Source organism: Marmota marmota, unplaced genomic scaffold, assembly GCF_001458135.2.
Source record: "Marmota marmota marmota unplaced genomic scaffold, marMar, whole genome shotgun sequence".
Lineage (NCBI taxonomy): Eukaryota > Metazoa > Chordata > Mammalia > Rodentia > Sciuridae > Marmota > Marmota marmota.
This window is the reverse complement of record NW_026000229.1, coordinates 51577804-51599658: the sequence shown is the minus strand read 5'-3', so window position 1 is coordinate 51599658 and position 21855 is coordinate 51577804. Positions and strand designations below refer to the sequence as shown.

General features: G+C 36.7%; 1 long non-coding RNA gene across 1 annotated transcript; it reads left to right on the top strand.

Annotated features, from left to right (window-relative positions):
* Positions 1–14139: 14139 nt before the first annotated feature.
* On the top strand, positions 14140–21202 carry LOC125613301. Its single transcript, XR_007343820.1, has 3 exons — positions 14140–14151; positions 19308–19310; positions 20970–21202. It is a non-coding gene; the product is annotated as an uncharacterized LOC125613301 (long non-coding RNA).
* The last annotated feature ends 653 nt before the right edge of the window (positions 21203–21855 follow it).

Sequence of the window (21855 nt, the reverse complement as noted above, 5' to 3'; positions counted from 1 at the left end):
GTTTGACAGTTCTTGGGTTATTCAGCAAGTCACCAATTTTGGTAGGCTAGCTTCCTTTTACATTGCAGTGGAAAAGAGAACACATCTGAAAAACCAGATAATATGATGAATAAGACATTTGGTAAATAAAAGCAATTAAACATCAAAAAGAGCACACATGTGAAAAAACAGATAATAGAGCAGGTAAGACATTCAGTAAATAGCACCAAATAATGATGTCGTAAACCTCAACCTGAACCAGTCATCCAAGAGGCGATGTCACACGAAGTGATTGCTTTTAGTCCCTTCACTGGATCTATCTAGATTTTGGAAACATTAAGATAAACTTCAAAGGCCACAAAGAAGTTGCTTTGGTGTGTCCTCTGGGATAGGCTGAAACTGGAAATGTGATATAAGTATGTACTTTAAGAAATGAGGGTTTGTGTCAAAGGAAAAGTGAGCATTTCTTGGCACGGATCTCTCCTGCTTTTCCGAGGTGACTTGGTGAAGAAGAAATGGGCTGGAGAAGGATTTCAGTGGAGGTAGAGCCAAGCAGATGCAGTGGGAGACCCCATGCTCTCCCTGCTACAGGGACAGGAGACTACCAGAGATGGCTGGTCTGGAACAGGAAAGTCCTTTGGAAGTGGGGGTAGCGGATCTGTTTTTTGCTGTTGTTAGTCTCTGTTCCTTTGCAGAGTTATCAGATCTCTTTTCTTTTGCCCTTGAAAATGGCATTCAGTGATTCTGTGTGTGTGCATTTGAGGAAGTCAGTGCAATATCCTTTTAATCCGCCGAGCATCTTCAATGACTTGAAAATGATCAGAGCATGGTTGATGACCGCATTGGTCGGTTTGCGAGAGCTTCACAGAGAGCTGTGCAAGCCATCCCATTTCTCTTCTGTGGTCACCCAAACCTCTTCTGCCCGAAGTCTCCGCGGCCTCCCGGGGGCTCATTGTAGCTATCCTTCCAGGACAAGGGTCAGTTCAGGGCGGGTGATTGTTGCTTTCTTCTCTCTCCAGGGAGCAACTTCTCTTGGTAAGCATTCTTTTTCCCAGCAAGCAAAGATGACCTGGAAATTTGATAGTGCCAGAGTTACAAACTATACTTTCTCAAGAGAGAAATATTACTTTATAGAAACTAGCTTTTATCCTGCTGGGAAACTGTACTGTGCTGTGCGGATTGTCTCTTATTAGAGTCGGGCGAGCTGGAGGAAGCACGTAGGGCTATCTTCTGCACACCAAAAAGGCAGCTGGAATCGTGTATGACCCTGAAAAGAAACTGTGGTGCTACTTAGGGGGGAGGTGGGCAAAGACAAAAATGTCAACATAAGCCAGTACATTCCTTGCGCAGAATGAGCTTGAATGCTCTTAAACACACCAGGAGGAAAGTTCTCAAGGTTTTGAAACTCCTAGTGATGGTGGAGTTCTTGGCTAACATCCTAGAGCATTATGAGGCATTATAAATGCCCTTCGAATTCATGCAGCCCTATAAGAACAACAACAAAAAAATTGTTAGGAGGATTTTAGTATTTAATCATCAGGGGATCTAAAGCCTTTATTTGCCACTTCTCAATAAAATCAAACCTTTATCATGTAGAACAGGTTAGAGAGGATTGGGAAATAATTTTAAGACAAAAGGAAGGTATTCCATCAACTAGTCAAATTATATTCATTGAGCATTTACTATGTGCCAGGTAATGTGGCAGGGGCTGGGTCTGTGGTGGAGACACTGATTAACCTAGTCCCTCTTGACACTCCAGTGTGCAGAACAGGTGTACAGCAAGTGTTTTCCATGCCTGATGGAATATGTGAGTTTATTTTAGGGTCTACAACTTCAAAAATCACTAAGAACCCCTTCCTGTAGGATTTAGACATGCAGTATACTGGAAGGAGAATGAGGAAACCTCAAAAATGCTCATGATTCCCAGGATGTAGTTCAGAGGCAGAGCACTTGCCTAGCATTCACAAGGCCCAGGGTTCCATTTCCAACACTACAAACAAACCAAAAAATAAAATAAAATAAAATTACTCATGATTTTTTTTTCTACCAAGCTGTCCCTTGAACATGCAAGAAGTTGGGAAACCCTTATTTCTTAGAGACTCTGAATGTCTCATTCTTACCAAACACCTTACAAAGACTATGTATTGTGTCTTACAAGTTTATATTTTCTTCTTTAGCTTCTCAGATGCATTTCTTCCAATAGCATCTTCTTACAATTTGTTTTTACTCTAATAATCTTTACCATTTTCAAATATTTATATGTATTTTTAGGTTAGGCTAAATATTCCCAAATATCTGTCTGGTCAGAGATAATCTCTATTTCTAAAGAATAATGTTCATATTTGCAAATTTGGACAATGCTCAATGATACTAAAACTATGAATAGAAACATTCATTTTCTTCAATTTAAAGATTGTGGTATAATTTTAGCAGTTTACTTATAAATTTTAATTAGGGCTATTTTCAAATACACACAAAAGTAGAGAGTATATTCTATTGAACTCTAATGTAACCATCACAAAACTGCAGTAATCACCAACATTTTGCCAATTTTATTTCATCAATGTAGTTCCCCCCAAGTATAGATAGCTTTCTGTTTTCTTTTAAATTCTGGAGTATTTAAAATCAAATTCCAGACATCATATAATTATATTTGCAAAGACGTTGGTGTTCATATCTAACAGGGAAGAATACTTTAAATATGATATGTGATTACCACTACCAATCAAATTAACAAAATAATGCTTTACTATCAAGGAACACAGCTCAAGTTCCTCTGACTAATCTAGAAAAGATGGACATTTTATAGTTTGTTCAAATCAGGATCCAAAAAGGACCATATTTCATACTTGATTATTATACTTCTTATGTTTCTTTAAAAATATTATGTATCTCTCCCACCCCACCTCCTCATTTTCCCCTAAGCACAGGTCATTTATCTTATTTTCTCACAGTCTGGATTCTGCTCGCAGCTTCTGGTGGCATTGTTCAGCTTATTCTTCTTTCTCTCTCTACTTTCTGTAAACTGATAAATCTAAAAACTTGACTAGATCTTCCTCCCCCACCCCCTTCTCTTCTTTCCTTTCTTTCATTCAAGAATATTATCCAGGGGTGGTCCTATGTCATTGCTATTACGTCACATCACAAATCTGTACTGTCTACCTGTTCTACCTTTAGCTAAAGTCAGCCTAACAACCCAGATGTTGCTAGGCCAATACATCCATGATAAAACTCCCTACCAAATTTTCATCAATAGCTTTAATATTCTTTGATGACCTTTGCATAGTTCCATTATTTTCATGAATAAATTACAACTACAATATTAAAATTCATCAGTCATAATTTTGAATCTCAAGTTATTTCACAAAAGTGGAGAATATATTCTGTTGAACCCTAAGGTAGCCATCACAAAACTGCAATTTCAAAATTCCAGCTAGAAAGTTTTCTTGCCTGCAGTGTATCAAGAGTACAAAAGCTTTTCTAATAGAAATATTCTAAAGAGTACTGTTTTGCATTTTTAGTTTAAATTTTTTATACTAATGAAATGATATATGTTCATTACAAAATATTTGGATTTATGCAGCTTAAATTTGGAATAAAAACTGCCGCAAATTCTTCACCAAAAGATCATGTCTAGGGTTTTAATTTTTTTTTTCTGATATTGGGGATTGAACCCAGGGATACTCTACACTCCTATTCCTTTTTATTTTTTATTTTGAGATAGGTTCTTGATAAGTTGCTTAGGGTCTTACTAAGTTGTTAATGCTGGCCTTGAACTTGAGATTCTCCTACCTCAGCCTCCCAAGCAGCTGAGATTATAGACCTGTGCCACCATTTCTGGCAACATATTTGGCTTTAATCTTTCTTAAAGATGACACACTTGGACAAAATTGGGATCACAATAAAATCTGGTTTATAACCTACATTATATTTTGATTAATCTGTGTTAGACATTCTTTATTATCAAAAAGAGATCAATATCATTACTTTTAATGACATATTTAAATTTTCCTAAAATACATTCTTAAAAATGAAATCCTTGGAATAAAAGATACTAAAAAATTTAAAAATTTTTTAGAAAGTTTCTTGCCTGCAATGTATCAAGAGTATAAAAGCACTTATTTCTTTGGGAATACTAGTATTATAGTTTTTGAAATTCTTGTCAATTTGATATAGAAAAAAGATTTTCTGCCAGGTTATATGTTTTTAATATAGTACTAAATGACTGAAATTATTCATCTGTTTATTGATCATTTGTGTTTTTCTTACATGAATTTTCTATTTATTTCCTCTGGCAATTCTTCTATCAACATGCTCATATTTTTCTTTAAAAATTATAGTAATGTCATATTAATAATTTAGCTGTAATATTTTAAAAAATATTTTGCCAATTTGTCATTTTCTTTTTTTGTGTGTGTTATACTACCTTTTAATTTTATTTATTTATCTTTTAATATTCAGAAATTTTAAACGTCTATGTTATCTACTAAAAAAAAATCATTTTGTTCTTTCTGATTTCTTCCATGGCATTAACATTTGGTTAAGTCCTTCCCCATATCCAGAGGAGTTAAAATCTTTGCCCATGTTTTGTTCAACAGTTTTTTGTTTTTGCCTTCGTATCTTGCTTCCAATACCTTAGCTTATCTTGTTTTCTTTCTTTTTTTCTATTTTTTGTTGTTGTTGTATGTTATTATAATCTACTTTTTCCCAGTGTGCTTTGTGTGTATTTGTCTGTGTGTGTGTGTGTGTGTGTGTGTGTGTGTGTGTGTGTGGTGCTTGGGGATTGAACCCAGGGCCTTGTGCATGTGAGGCAAGCACTCTACCAACTGAACTATATCCCCAGCCCCCAGGGTGCTCTCATTACTTTCCAATTTTCAACTCTCTGCTCTGTAGCACTATCTGTTAGTTCTTTTCTAGTAACAAGTTTACATGTTATGATTGTGGCACATTTTAAGGTGTGACAGGCCTTCCCTTTATAATAGTTTCTTTCGTAGCTTTACAACAACTTAATGAGATGCATATAATTGTTACTCTACCCCTGAGGAAAATGACACTCAGGCTGCTAGTAAGGGCTGAACCTGGAGTTAAGACCTAGGGAATCTGCTTTAGACTCCAACTCAACATGTCCAAAGTTGAGTTTTTGATTTCTCTGCCACTTCTAGTTCCCAGACTTCTCCTATTTTCAATAATGACTCTTGTGTTCTTAACTTGCTTGCTGGAGACAGAGGCCAGTTCTATCACTCACATGTTCTTCTCTCTCCAGATTCAGCTCATCAGTAAGTTGTATCGATTTTTCCCTCAAAAATATATCCTTGGGACTCTGGGCATAGGGCAGTGGTAGAGTGCTTGCCCATCATGCATGAGGCCCTGGGTTTCATTGACAGCACTGGAAAAAATACACACACACCTAATTCAAGCACTGTCATCTCCTGCCTGGACAATTACACTTTCTTAAAAGTCTTCCTATTTCTGTTCTTTCCCCTTACACACAACTGGCAGTGGAACTTTAAAAAGAAACATAACATCCTGTCACTACCATGATCCAAACATGGCCAAATTATATTACAAAGTCTTACAATAAAAACCAAAAATCTCCTGGCCTACCCTTCTGCATTCATGAGTCCTGCTTCCCAGGGGGCACTACTCCCCAAAAAAGTTTCTTTTTTTTTAATATTTGTTTTTTAGTTATAGGTGGACACAGTATCTTTATTTTATTTTTATGTGGTACTAAGGACGGAATCTAGTGCCTCACACATGCTAGGCGAGCTCTGCCTCTGGGCCACAACCTCAGCCCTGCTCCCAATTCTTTTAGCTCTTTTTTCTGATATTTCCATCTTTTTTCTGATATTTCCATCCACACTTCTACAGTCTATGTTAATACAAGTATGTTTTAGACTTCAGTTGTAGGTGCCATCTAATGACATCTCCTAGTAGAGATGAAGATTTGGCTCTTCTATGGCTATCCACACCTCAAATACACATCTCCTGTTCTACCAATGTAATTACATTGTAACTTTTATTATTTGATTACATTATTTTGATTATATAAGCCTTATTCACATCCATGTACTATGACTCTATTCCTTCTGTTTTGTAAAATCTTTTTTGTTTTTTTTCCTAGGGTGAATAATTGACTGGATTTTATTAAAATCACTTTTATAACCTTTGATGTAATAATTATTTTCACATTTTTAATTTCTTCTTGGGTCAATTTTACTTATTTTGTTGGCAAATTGTCCATTTCTTCTAAGTTATCAAGGTGTTGCCACAATATTTCATATAGTATATTCTTATAATTATTTTTATCATTTTTTTTAGTTCTAATTTTCTGCCACTTACTTTTGATTCTGAACTTTGTATGTTTCTTTATCTTTTTTCTCTCAATTCAGGCTAATAGCAGTTTATTTTATTGCCATCTTTATAGCATCGGTTTTTGGGTTTTCCCTTCTAATTTTGTGTTTCCATCTTACTGATTTTATTTTATTTTACTCTTTATTAATTCTTAGTGCTGACTTTCTTTGGTTCATTTTATTTTTCTTTTACTCATTCTTAATATGTCAGTTTTAGTTTGCTAAGACTTCAATAACAAAATGCTTCTGTCAGGGTGCCTTAAACCGCAGTGATTTATTTTCTAATCGTTTAGGAGGCTGGCAGTCCCATATGAAGGTGTCAGCAGGTTTGGTTTCTTTTGAACACTGTCCTTGACTCACATATGGCCACCTTCTTGCTGTGTCCTCAAGGTATCCTTTCTTGGTCTCTGTGTTGTTGGTGTCCTAATCTCTTCTTATAAGGACAGCAGTCATGTTGGATTGGGACCCACCCATATGAGATCACTTTACCTTAATTACTTCTTTAAAGGTCCCATCTCCAAATATGGTCATATTCTGGTGCTGGGGGTTAGGAAGTCAATGCTTGAATTTGGGGTTGGGGGAAGAAAAATTCAACCCCAAGAATGGTCTAAGTTATTTTTGTTTTTATTCAAACATGGAGAAATTAGGTCATGCTTTTTTTTCTGAATATAAACAGAACAGTTTTAACATAAAATACTTAATGGGAAATAGTCTCCTCTCTACACTTTCAAGGTAGCATAGCATGTAATTTCAGTTTTAAATTTCTCTTGATGCCAAGGTTATTTAAGAGAATATTTCTTAACTTCTAACATATTAAGTTGTTTTAGGTCAACAATTTATTACTTGTTTCTAATTTTTTCATGGCCTGCAAATGTTCTATATTTTAACTGTTTTTTTTTTTGTAGTCAAATGTATCAAAGTTTGAACTTTTTTTTTTTTTGGGGGGGGGAGTATAAGGGATTGAATTAAAGGCATTCAACCACTGAGCCACATCCCCAGCTCTATTTTGTATTTTATTTAGAGAAAGGGTCTCACTGAGTTGCTTAGCGCCTCACTTTTTGCTGAGGCTGGCTTTGAACTCCTGATCCTCCTGCATTGGCATCCTGAGCTGCTGGGATTACAGGCATGTGCCACTGCACCCAGCTCAAGGTTTGGACTTTTTATAGCCTTACAAAAATTCACACTCTGTATTGGCAAGATGTGAATGACACATAATTTTATGAATACAGTTTATTGCTTATATTATTCAATTCCTCTCTGTCCTTACTTTGTGTGTGTGGTGAGCTTTTCCATTTCAGAAAAAGAAGTTTTTGAAATTGCAATTATAATTTTATCAAGTTCTTATAGTTCTAAACATTTTTTTTATTTATTTATTTTTTAGTTATTGGCGGACATAACATCTTTGTATGTGGTGCTGAGGATCGAACCCGGGCCGCACGCATGGCAGGCGAGCGCGCTACCGCTTGAGCCACATCCCCAGCCCCAGTTCTAAACATTTTTGCTGTCCATACTCAGTTGCCAGCTTATTTGATGTAGAGAGGTTTATGAGCAAATTACATCATCTTTACAAGCTGAGATTTTTATTGTCACTATCAATCATTCATATCCTTAAAATGGTACTTCCCATCAGCCTCATTGACACCATAATCTCCTAGTTTGCCTCCCATGTCTTTGGCCACTCCCTAAATGCACATATTTCTCTGTATCCTGATCATCTTCTCCTACTCCTCTGAATACACATAAATCTCCATCTCTTACCCAGATCTCTCTGCTGATTACAAGATGTATTACAACTAATTTCTTCCTGGATTGTCATGTTGAATGTAACACATGAAGGTTAAAAAACAGTTTCCCTCCTCCCCACCTGAAGTTGCCTTCCCATCCTTTAAATCTGTATCTTTAGATTCTTCTTACAAACAACATATCATTCAGTTTGGTTTTCCACTAGTCTGACATTACATAATCCATACAAATTTCCTAATATGGTGTTGACACATGGAATTCTCAGAAAAGTTAGCTACAATTATTAATAGAATCCAAGGTCATAGATCTACTGTTGCTTACCCTGTATACTCAGGGGTGCCTTGTTGCCTCATCACCACCGTAGGATTTGATTCTTGATATTTTGTGAACACAAGAAAGAAATAAGCAGAACCTCAACATGCTGACTTTGGGTAAGACACGTCTTGTTCACTAGGAGAGTCAGATGTTTCCATGAGATCCAAGGTGTAGACTTGTCTATGTGTTCTTACAATGGTCTAAGAATTTGCTCCATTACTTGCATTCTTTATTTCCAATGAAATGTCCGATTTATAATAGTTTTCAAATAAAACTATGATGAATATCTTAGATGTTTTGTTTCTTTTCTGAATACGATTTAATGGCAGAAAGCATGTTTACCTGAGTGATAGATTTGAACAGTTTATGAGTCAGCTCTGGGAATTTGAATTTGCAGGAACCTTCTGGAATTATTAAGGCAAGTTCTTCTGTTCACTGGCTTTATGTGTCCTTCAGGTAAAATTTCTACTGGGAGTCCATTTGAACACCCACCGAGGCATCTGAGTGATACCACTATTGTATAGTACATGGCCCAGTTAAAATAAGGCCTAATAGCAACTGGAAACAAGAAGATTTCTCTCTTCTTATTTACACTTTTGCTTCTCTCCTTTACCACCAATCACCCACACAGCCACTGCTTCTGCCAACACTGCTTCTTCAGTATGGAACAAAATTTCCTTGTGTGTATAGAAACAGCTTTTTAAAATCGTTGAATCTGGTTGCTGATTAGAAAAATCCTCCCTTTTCTCTCATTCTCTCCCTTTTGTCTCATACAACTTTCTGTCACCCTAAGAGCCACACAGAACTTGGATAGTAATAGCACTTACATGACTATGTCAAAATAAACCCCACAATTATGTATAACCATGATGCACTAATAAAAATATTTTTTTAAAAAGAGAGAGAGAGAGATGTGTTGGTATACCCACAATCTGGATTGGATTGTGTACTGTAGGAACATACATTGTCTGGTGTACTAAGACACCACATTACTGGTATCATGTTTAAATGAACAAAAACATTAATTCCAGCAATGGCTTGGATTAGAGTTCAGCAAACTTTTTGTAGAGTGAAATAGTAAATATTTTAGATTTTTCATGCCAGGCATATGGATTCAGACAACTACTCAATTATGCCATTGTAATGAAAAGCAGCCATAGACAATATATAAATAAATGGGCAGGATTGTGTTCCAATAAAATTTTATTTACAAAAATAGGTGATGGGCTGGATTTGGCCTATAGTCTGTGGTTTGCTGATCCCTGACTTCAGTGATAATTTATAAATGTTAAAAATTGAAGCAGTTTAATATTTTATTTTTCTTGGTACTCTCTTCTATCACAAGAAACAATGATCTTCATCAAGGTAGTACTTGCAATTTTATGTCTATGGAATAGAATTGTTTCAGCTGCCAGGTAAAAATGCATTTGGTTCTGGGGTTATAATGTCTGCAAATGTAAATAAAAGTTTTAGTGTGCATCATTATAAATCACAAATTTGAAAATCTGGATCAGTCATTTAACTTCTTTGGACCACTGAGTCCTTGTTTATGAAATGAAAAAAAAATTACCCAGCTCACAAGAGGTTGTGAATTTATTAGTCAGAAATCATTTGTTGCAAGTGACTAAACCCCAGTTCAAATTAGCCTAATAAAAATGGGAGAACTTTGGCATATGGAACTGAAAGTACAGTAGTAGTACAGCAGGATTTTTCAAGTGAAGTGTCAGGGCCCCGCTCATACTCACTCCATCTCTCTGCTTTGCTTGTTTTTCCTCTTTTCTGTTACTCTGGTACACTTCTTCTGAGAAACAAACAAAATAGATTGACTCCAAATGGTTAGAAAGAGGACTTTGGCTAACCCACATAGATATGCTTGCAACTTATGATAAAAAGGAAAGAAAATCCTCTTTCTTAACATTCACACATGCAATTTCATTAAAGGGTGGTATAGCTAGCTCATTCACCTTATGAACAATCACTGTAGCTAGAAAATTGGAGATGATGAGAATCATGATTGACATTTCTGTTGGGACCATATGGAATGGTCAGAGTGCCCTAAGATAGCTTGACCTCAATCCTAGGAGAGGACTAACAGCTTTTTAATACCAAGCATGTTGTAATGCCCTTTTTATTGTACTGCTTTTGTAAGGGTTTGATCAGAAGAAAAGCAGAACCACTAGGGTATGTATATCTTCTTTCTTTCTGTCTCTCACCAACTCTCTCTCTCTCTCTCTCTCACACACACACACACACACAAAAACAAAACAAAACAAAAAAAAAAACCCAGGGATTTAGTAACCTTATAAATTATAGGAGGTGGTGGGAGTCTCCATGATGCTGTTATTTCTTTGGGGTCAGAATGTCAAGTACCCAAGGCAAGTAGTTGAAAAGCAAAGATGGATATGAAATAAGGGAACTAAGGACAATCTATAAGGCTGAGCTGGAACGAAGAGGAGGGTCTAGAATCCATGTTTTCCTCCACCACCTCCGAGCCTCCAGATTCAATGATGCAGATGTCCTGTAGGACAAGCTGGTGCACTTTATCTTGAAGCTATACTTTCACCACCTGACCCAGAGATCAGAGAAACTGAAACAGAAAACAGCAGAATGTGGAGTCTCTGTGTGTCCAGTTGCCACTCTACCAACCTGGCTAACCAGCACATTGGTGATCACCACCTATGTGACACGCGACACAGTGTGTCTGCCCGCCCCAGCCTTCAGAGCTGCTGTTTCACCTTTGCCCTCCAAATTGCTTGCACCACTAAGAGTCTTTTCTTCCTTCCTTCCTTCCTCCCTTCCTTTTCTTTCTTTTTCTTTTTTTGACAGTTACTAACCTGGGACTGTGCAGAGAAGGGAAACTAATTCCAGTTTTACTGAACTGACACAGTTTAAGTATATCACATATTTGATGCCAGTTATTTTTTTCTCAACCCTTATCCATCCTTCTATACTTTGCTTTGTGGTACTAGATTTGAGACTTTTAAAACCACATTTCTACATTATTTGCTAATTTTATGTTAGGGTCTGCAAATACAAAAACTGAAGAGAACCTGCCAGGTTAGTTTATGGAGAAGGATCTTTCCCCTTCCTATTTTCTGTGGGCTTCCTATCTGCTTGTTAGAATCACCCAGCAAGCTTCTTCAATACAGTGGGATGGGGAGATTAGTACATATTAGAGATTGCAGAAGAAAAGACACTGAATGTGAAGTTACTGCAATGAAAATGATCCAAAATCAAATACTAAGGAAAAAAAGACAGGAGTAGATAGATATTTCTGCTTTTACCTCTTCTGTTCAATATTATATTAGAGGTTCTCACCAATGCAATTGAGCAAGAAAAAATAAAGGTATCAAGTATAAAGAGGAAGTAATAAACTGTCTCAGTTCATAGATCATTTATGCAGAATATGTAATGGAATCCACAAAATTTACTAAAATTGATGAGTGAGTTTAAAAAGATTAAAGAATATGAGATCAATATTCTAAAATCAATTGTATTTGTATATACTAACAACAATCAGTCAAAATAGAATTTTTAAAATGTTAAAAAATAAATACTTGGGGGTTAATCTGACAAAAATTATACAAAACTTATACACCAAAATCTTTAAAATATTATAGCAATATCATGTTTATGGCTCAGAGACACAAAATTGTTAAGATGTCGATTTGTTCCAAACACCAACTCAAACCCAATCAAAATGCCACAAGCATTTTTTATTTCAGAAATTGACATAGAGGATCTAGAATTCATAGCAGCAGCTAAAATAGTCTGATGAATTTTGAAGAACAAAATTGGAGGACTTAAATTCATTTCAAGATTTTATTAAAGTTAATCAAGAAAGGTTGGTATCAGCATAAAGATGGAACAAAATAGAGTTCAGAAATAGAACCAACTGATTTTCAGCAGAGGCACAGATAAATTCAGTGGATAATCTTTAAATTTAGAATAATCTTTAAAGTAAATGGTGTACAACTTGAACATCCACATGCACACACAAAGAAGCTTCATTCCTTGCACCACATGTAAAGCATAACTCAAAAGGATCATAGGTCTAAGTGTAAAATATAAAACCTCTGGAAGAACATTAGCTAGGCATTAGATTTGTTAAATTTAAAGTCGAAAGCATAGTCCAAAAGAGAACATGTTGATAAATTTTACTTCAAACTTTAAGTATTCGGCTCTTTGAAAGATATTCAAAAGATATTTGAAAGACCAGGTAAGTGGGCAGAGAAAGCATTTTCAAATCATATATCTCATAAAGGAGTAATAACTGCAAGTCAAGAATTTTCCTAATTGAATCACAAGAAAACAAACAAGTTCTAAATATGGGTAAAAAGTTTTAGCAGATGCTTCACTAGAAAAGATAAACAGCAAATTATCACATGGTCAGGGAAATGAAAATTGAAGCTATAATGAGACTGTACCATACACCTATTAAAATATGGCAGGAGAGAGATTTGGCAGTGGAAGAAGAGTCACAGGGATGTTGGAGACAGAGAAGGGGGCCTTGGTACAATTAATGCAGGCAGCCTCTGGAAAAAGGAAATAGACCCTCCTAGGAGCCTACACAAGGAACACAGCCCTGCCAATGCCTCAGCTATAACCCAATGAAATGTATCAGATTTTGACTTGCAGAATTGTGAACTAATACATTTATGAACTGCACTAATTTTCAATGATTTGTTATGGCAACAATTAAACACTGAAACAGTAAGAGTCCTTATAAACACAAGGAAATCATTCACATATATTTCAGTTAAAGTTAGAATGAGTTTTTGAAATTCCACTAGGAAGTGGAGGGACCCGTGTGTTGTGCTGTTTAGTAGAGTAACCAGTAGCCATATGTGGGAGCCAAATGTGACCATCATGACTGAGGAACTGGGTTTTTAATGTTATTTAACTTTAATTAATTTCCACTTTAAAAGCTGATACTCTATTTAGTTATTGGGATGTTATTCAATATTTTTGGAGCAACCTAAGTCTGTGAATATCTTTTTTCTCTGTAAATTTTATGAAATCTACATTACAGATCAAATATTTCCAATGAAAAGTTAATGCCCAAATTGAGATGGGCTATGAGTATAAAAAAGAATAAAATATCACAATAATTTTTATATTCATGACATGCCGAAATGAAGATAGTTTAGATATGAGAGGTTAAATAAAAAAGAGTGCTCAAATTGCTTGCCCCTATTCTTTATTACTTTTAATTTTTTAAATATTTTTTTGCAGTGCTAGAATTTGAACCCAGGGCCTCATAGATGCTAGGCAAGCACTCTATGGCTGAGCTACACCTCCAGCCTCTCCTTCTTACTTTTATAAATGTAGATACTATAAAATTTTAAATTACATATTTGACTCACATTATATTCCCATTGGACAGCCCTATTCTAGATTTTTTTTTCTACATTTTTATCATGTCTTACACGAACATGAAGATCTGAGGGAGGGCAAGAGGACTGCAGAAGACTAAGAGAAGGAGAAAGAGAAATTTTTTATCTTCATTTTAAAATATACCTCAAGGTCACAATTCTTAAGCCTGATTTCCAAGAATAAATTACATTTCAATATATTGCAGGGGGCCATCCAAATTTCCCTTTTGTACAATAATTTAATTCTATCTGATATTGTTTGCAGTATCTGAGCCCATGGCTAAAGTTCCCTTAAATATTTTTCAATTAAATAGATTAATTTCTGCAATAGGATTTGACTGTATAGGCCTTTAGCAAAATCTATTTTTCTTGTTCAACATTTTTAAAAAGTATATCCTGGTTTGTTAAGAGAAAGAAAGAAAAGGATGACTAGTCTTTTTGTTCCATTTAAAACAAAAATGTTATATTGAACTTTTAATATAGTAAATCCCAATGCATAAATGGCCTAAGCATTTGTAATCTGTCTAGATTCATGAGTGTTCGTTTGACTAGAAAAATTAATTTAAAGTTTTCAGTAAAATTTCAATAGCTTTTGGACATAGAAATCAATGATGGCAAAAGTAATCAATTTAGAGCATCAAGAGGTGATGTCATGTCACAGGTAAACGGGGAGACTCTGAAAATGGGATTAGAGCTCAGTAAGAAGAAACTCATTTCCCCCTGGAATTTGAAACTGAGATTCATACAGACTTTGGGGCCTGAATATGAAACCAATAGTACTGAGCTGGTGTCTGTCTCTTTTTTGTTGTTGTTGATGTTGTTGGTCCACAACCACTGGTTCTATCAGAAATTGCTCCATTCCTACCCCTGTGATTCTGGGGGCAGGTTTATCAAATAAGATACCAAATACCCAGCTAAATTTTTTTTTAATGAGGTAACTTTTGTTTTTTTATGTTTATTTTATTCATTTATTTTTTATGTGGTGCTGAGGATTAAACCCAGGGCCTCACAGGTGCTAGGCAAGCTCTCTACCACTGAACTAAAACCCCAGCCCACCTCCAGATAAATTTGAATGTCAGATAAACAGCAAAATAAAAAGAAATGAGGCAACCTCTGGTGGCTTTTTCAATCAGCGTGCTACCTACTTCTGGCTTCATAAGTGGGCATGTGACACGTTTGAGCAATCACAGGGTCCCTATCCCTTTGTTCACAATGATTGGTCTAACATATAAATATCTCTCCCAAGTAGAGCCAGTCCGAGCCTCTCCACATGATTTGCTGTGAGGAGGCGCTTTCCTTTGGATTGCAAACTGCAAGGATGCAAACCTTGGGTAGGCAGCAGCCATTTTCCCTGTCACTTGCAGAGAACCTTCCTATGGCAAGAGGAAAGGATAGGTGCAAAGAACCAATATGTGGACAGACAAGGGGAAAGTGCCGTGACAATTTCTCCTCCTTGGAGGTATTCTTGGTGTTTTGTCCCAAAGTTTGATGGTAATTAAGTGCTGTCCCCCTACCCACATTAAATGAACTCAATGGCAATTTCTTACTCGACAAGACATATTAAACTAAGCCAGCATCTTAACCATAGTGCTGCTATAAGCATTTACTTTATTATCTGGTTGGTATATTTCTCTGGACTCTACTGTGCAGAGTGGTGGTATCCAGGTGTGATATGTCTCAGGGCATTTATCCTCTGATAGTGAGATCCATGCTGCGGTTGTCATGAACACTTAAAAGGAAAGACAGCAAGTTTCCCTGGGTGTGGTGGTGCACGCCTGTAACCCCAGCAGCTCGAAAACCTGGGGCAAGAAAATCGCGAGTTCAAAGTCAGCCTCAGCAATTTAGGGAGCCCCTTTCATACACACACACACACACACACATATATGTTTATATATTCATATATATAAAATGGGGATGTAGTTCAGTGGTTAAGTGCCCCTGGGTTCAATCCTGGTACAAAAAAAAAAAAAAAAGTAATGCTATGATGCAGTACAAATGCATGTTTTTATTTCCTACTCCAACTCTATTATATTTAATTCATTTTCTAACACTGTCCTGTCACTAGGTAATACTTGCAAATATTAATTTGCGGGCTTCTATTCCTAGAATATATTCCTGAAAATATGATGCCATTAATGCTGCCCTCATAGAAAGGAGTGGCCCCCTCACTCTGCATGAATTCTACAATCTTCAGAATCACAATAAGAAGGGAAGAGGTTTGAGGGCAGCACTGACTGACCATCAGTGTGCAGTGGTCAGTGCCCATATTTTGGAAAAATATATGGATCCCCTTCTTCAAAGATGCTTAAAGATTTCAAGAAGGCAACAGCAGAGCATTAAACAAACATAGGACCCCTCTAAATGCAGGTTCCATGAAGCCAACCCTGCCTGAGGGTCACATTGATCTCTTTGTAGAATGGGAGCATAGCCAACTTTTTAGTAGAAGAAGTATTACATGAATTATTTGTGACATTTATGGCTCTCCAGGCTCATTGGGTTTTCAGTAAATTAAGTAACCCCTATCTGATCCCATGGGGTGTGGTAGCCAGGAGTGAGGTCCTTGCGTCAGCCAGATGTAGGCTTAAAGCCTGCCTTGGCCACTTCTTTGGGCCAGTTACCTAATGTCTCTAAACTTCAGATTTCTTACCTATAAAGATGAGATTATACATGCATCTTCTCCTGAAAGATCATTTTGAAGGTTAGGTGAAATAATGCACTTAGGAGCATTTTGAATGATTCTTACACACAGGGCTGGCTAAACGCTCACTATCATAGTTATGAACAGGGTCCAGTTACAAGTTGGATTGGAGAGATGGCTATACCTAAATTTATGATCACCTAATTAAACATAATTATAACATGAGCAAAGTCGCCTTTGTCCATTTTGCTCTTAAATTTTAGTGGTTTTTGCTTCCTTACTCTCTTAAGCAGCTTTCTTCCTCCCAAAGTAAGTAATCTGAGCAGTGTCAATAAGTGATTCGTGTTCAACAGACACTGGCCAATAAGTTTAGAAAATGCTACATTAATAATAAAAACAGCTATACTTGAAAGTTCTTCTCTGTGCTGATCAGATGAATTTTATTTATTATCTTATATAATTCTCACAGTAACACTTTGAGACACAACTTACTATTATCCCCACTTTTAAGTAAAAAAAAATGGTGGGTGGGGGGCAGTCACAATTCTAAGCCAGTATCCTTAATGACTGTGTCATTCTTGCTTCCACCAAAACTAGCATAAAGAGATTTCTTTACTGCAGGACTTCTCAGAGCCTTTGGCATGCTGCAGAGTCCTGTCAACCTCCAAGATGGGAATACAATTTGCTGAGTATCTTATTTGTCTTCCTCTTTTTATTTTTTTTTCCATGGAGATCTTCTGAGATGAGACTTTTAATGGAACACATTTTAAGAAATACTGGCCTACCTATTTGTATTTTAGTTAACAACTTGGAAGACCAAAATGACTTCAGGAATAATTCTAATACTATTTCAGAGATTAGTGAGATAAGGAAGAGAGATGTGCAAACAGGTGGCCTTCCTGATGTCCCCAAATCACACTGTGGCCAGTAATTCTTACTTCTAAGATTGATGGACTTCTGGAACTTTGTTTTTCTATAGTTAAAGAAAATAAACAAGACAAAGTGACTCTAAGGTGAGTGAAATTGTATGGTTGAAAGCACTTAGAAAGATTGAAGGTAAAATGTGAGTGTCAACCAATTTGCTGAGTCCCTACTGGGGCCTGGTGTTCTTCTGGGCTATCTGTAGAGTTGAATGAGATTGAGCTTACTGTCAGGCACCCAAAGAGATGCTGTTTTCAGAGCCCTGTTGTTTGCGGGTAACATTAAACCACTCTTCCAAGTAAAAGACAGTTTATCGTAAAGGTCCAGTTTCTCCTACAACTCAATGATAAGAAATAAAGCTGAGTGTGGTATTGTAGTTACTGACTATCCCCAGGAGAGAAAGTCTGTTCAGTCTGGGCTATGGGAGCTCTTCCTTTCTTTCTGGCATCTTCTGCCTTTGCCTGTTTCTCCACATTGACTGGCTTTGCAGCATGAGCCCTTCTTAGGCATGGCAAGACACAGACACCACTATGTCCACACAAATTTCAGCTCCGACAATGCTTTTTTGTGTCTCTTGGAAAGAATTTGACAAGGAATTTGGTCATCAGCTGTGGCCATGAGATAGATTCATGGAATGCATGACCTCCAATCAGGGACAATGCCAGGAAAGGTAACAGTAGATAAGTCTGGTACAAGTACTTCAAGATACAAGGCAACGAGACCAAGACTAGTGAAACAAAGGCTGTTCTTTGTTTTTCTCATTTGATTTTTGTTTTTATTCGTCTTTATAGGAAATAACATTTCAGTACATCCAGAAGTACATCATTACTGTGATTGTTCTTTTGAATAAAAGATAAGCCTTCATAAAATAAGTAATTATCACTCCAAGACCTTAAAGGCCCATCCCACATTTGGGATTCAGAGCTTGCTTTCTTCTTATGTGTATTTTATTTTACTTTTTATCTACAGTGTGATGTTGATACCAACCCCAGGCCACAGATTAGTCTCTTTGGATTCTTCCACTCAGAGATCTGAAGCTATTGGAAAGATTTAAGGACCAAACTTAGAAGAACTGGACTTTGGTGGACCATATCTTCAAGGGTGGTTTGAAGACTGGGTGTTTTCCAGAAGGTAGTGATAAATGTGCAGGGAGTTCAACAGAACTAGATAAGTCAGGACCATCTAAGTTACCCAGAATGGGAGACTCCAGAATCCTAAACCTAGTTAAAACTAATGGGTCTGCTTCATAGATATAATGAGAATAAAAGCTGAGTGACTTAAGTTTTTATAAATTCTACCTGGATATTTTTATACTAATGTAACATAGCATTATTAAAGCATTAATAAGTAGATGGCATTTTCCTGCTGGTATCTTTGACCTTCGTTCTATGGTTTCACCCAAGGGGATACTTTGAAGTACAAAATGGAAAACCATAGTAAAGTTTTGGGTTAGTTAGTTTTGCATCACTGTGACCAAAATACATGAAAGAACAACTTAGAAAAGGGAAAATTCATTTTGGCTCACAATTTCTGTCCATGTTCAGCTGGGTCCATTGCTCTAAGCCCAAGGTGAAGCAGAACATCGAAGGGTGTGGCAAAGGGAAACTACTCCATTCAAAGCATCCAAGAAACAGAAAGAGGTGAAGGGGCCACAGGGAAGATGAACCTTTCCAGGGCATATTCCCAGGGACCCATCCCACCCAGTCTACAGTTACAACCACCCAGTCAATCCATTCAAACCTGGGTGTACTCATCCAATCATTTCACCTCCAAACAAGCCTGCATTAACATAAATGGTAGAGCTTGGTGGGGGACCAGGTTTCCATATGTAAACCCTAATAGGTTTGTTTTAACTTTCTGGAAGACAGAATATTCTTCATAATGCTGTACTTGATATGGACTTACTAAGTTGCTTCCTGCATTGAAGAAGAGAAATTCCTGCTCAGCAGTCCTGGAGATGAGAAGCTAAAAAAAGCATTCACATAGAATGTATAGGGTGAAGAAATAGCAAAAGCAGAGAAAAAGCAGCAGAAACACAGTTTTTTTGTTTTTGCTAGTAGGGCAGTACTTTTTTTTTTTTGTACCAAGGATTAAATTCAGGGGCACTCAACCACTGAGGCACACCTCAGCCCTATTTTTTTTGTGTGTATTTTATCTAGAGATAGAGTCTCCCTGAGTTGTCAAACACCTCACTGTTGCTGAGGCTGGCTTTGAACTCTCGATCCTCCTGACTCAGCCTCCCGAGCCGCTGGGATTACAGGCATGGGCCACTGTGCTTGGCAGAGCAGTCAATTTTTATACTACAATTGAACATACTGATTCAGAGAAGAAGTAAATAAAGCCCCTGTAACCTCTGGACAGCTACAGGCAAATTCCCCCACAAAATGTCAGCTGCTTACCTGGGACAGTGTGGGACCTCAGAAAAGGATAATCTAGGTGAAGACAGACAAGAATAAAACAGGTGAAAACCAGAAAACCCACTGGAGCAGGACCCATGGTTATAGGTCTACTGTCAACCACTAGGAAAGGAGAATGCATACTGAAATGAGACCATTGTACATTTCAGTTAATTATGAGTAACTGTATATATAAAGTCTCTTATAGTGTTTCTCAGATATATTTCATTCTGATTTTCTTACAGTATGTCATCTGGATTGAGGTAGAACCCAGTCAGGCACTGTGTAAAACAGCATCATATCAGACATGAAGTTACAACAGAAACTTTGTTCCTCATTGGAGCTGAGGCGTGCACAGAGACAGTCATCAAGCAAATAAGACTGGCCATGCATGAAACAAAAGAATATGTGCTACCAGGCATGGTGGCCATGCCTATAATCCCAGTTTCTCTGGAGAATGAGGCAAAAGGATGGAGGGAAGCCTAGGTAGCTTAGGGAAACCCTGTTTCAAAATAAAATTTAAAAAAATAAAGGGGTTGGGGATGTCACTCAGTGGTAGAGCACTTGCCTAGCATGTGTGAGGCCCTGAATTCGATCCCTAGTATCCCCCCAAAATAAAATAAAATAAAGCATAGAATGTAGGGAAGCCCCACTTCTGGTTCCAAGGATTCAGCTGAGATGCTTAGCCACCTAAAGGACATGCACATCACCTCCTTTGTCAACAAGCATTTTTTAATGTTTCCCATCTATCAATTGAACAAAGGGTTGCTCTAGCGCTGAGCTATATCTCCAGTCCTTTTTGTTTGTTTATTTTGAAACGATACCCAGGCTGTCCCCAAACTCATGATTCTCCTGCCTCAGCCTCCTGAGTAGCTCATATTACAGGTGTATACCACCATGCCCAGCTCAATTCACCTGATTCTTACAACTCACCAAGGTAGGTACTGTTCTTATTCTAGTTTACATATTAAAAAACTGATGCAAAAAGTGACATGGTAACTTGCCTAAGGTCATGTAGTAAATGGTAGTACCAGTATTCAAATAGGGGCAGCCTGACTCCAGAGCACACAATCTTTCTTTGTTTTTCTTCTTCACATTTTTATTTTTTGATAACCCATTTTATACCTATTACTCAATATACAAATGTGTTTTTACAATTTTAATTCTTTAGTTTTTTAGTCTTCATATAAAAATGTAAATGGTTTTTCACCATGCTCGCAAAATTAGCACAACTTAAGTCATTACCATAAAGGTTTTTTTTTAATTTTTTTATTTGTTCTTTTTAGATATATATGACAGGAGAGTGCATTTTGACATTTTGTACATACACGGAGTGTAACTTATTCTAATTAGGGTCCCATTCTTATGGTCGTACATGATTGTGGAGATACACTGGTCGCGTATTCATATATAAACATAGGAAAGTGATGTCCAATTCATTTTACTGACTTTCCCATTCCCATTCCCCCTCCCTTCCCTTTATTTCCCTTTGTCTAATCCACTGAACTTCTATTCTTCCCTCCTCCTGCCTCCATATATCTGAGGCATTCAGCCTTTGGTTTTTTGGGACTGGCTTATTTCGCTTAGCATGATAGTCTCCAGTTCCACCCATTTACCAAAAAATGTCATAAATTCATTCTTCTTTATGGCTGAGTAATATTACATTGTGTATATATGCCAATTTTTTAAAAATCCATTAATCTCTTGAAGGGCATCTAGGTTGGTTCCATAGCTTAGCTATCACAGAGCACACAACTTTTCCATGTCTCATTTCAATTGGAAAGACAGTCCTCTTATTTCTCTAAGGCATTTCTCCACATCTTAGACATTTGAGAAAATCTACTCAAATCTTTCCTAGCCTAGAATCAAGAAAAGAAAAAAAAGGGCAAAGACCTTTTTCATATGGTCATATGCTAGAGAGGAGGACAGACCATAAGCAAATTAACAAGTGAATATATACATTGGATATTGATGAGTGCTATGAAGAACAATAAAATATGACAAGAAACTAAAATTAATGAGCTAATAGATAGGTACACTGTTATGCAATGATCATATCTCTGCTACCAAAAACAGACATTACAAAAAATAAAAATAAGATATTAATATTCCTCATAAGCATAGAATACATTTTTAAA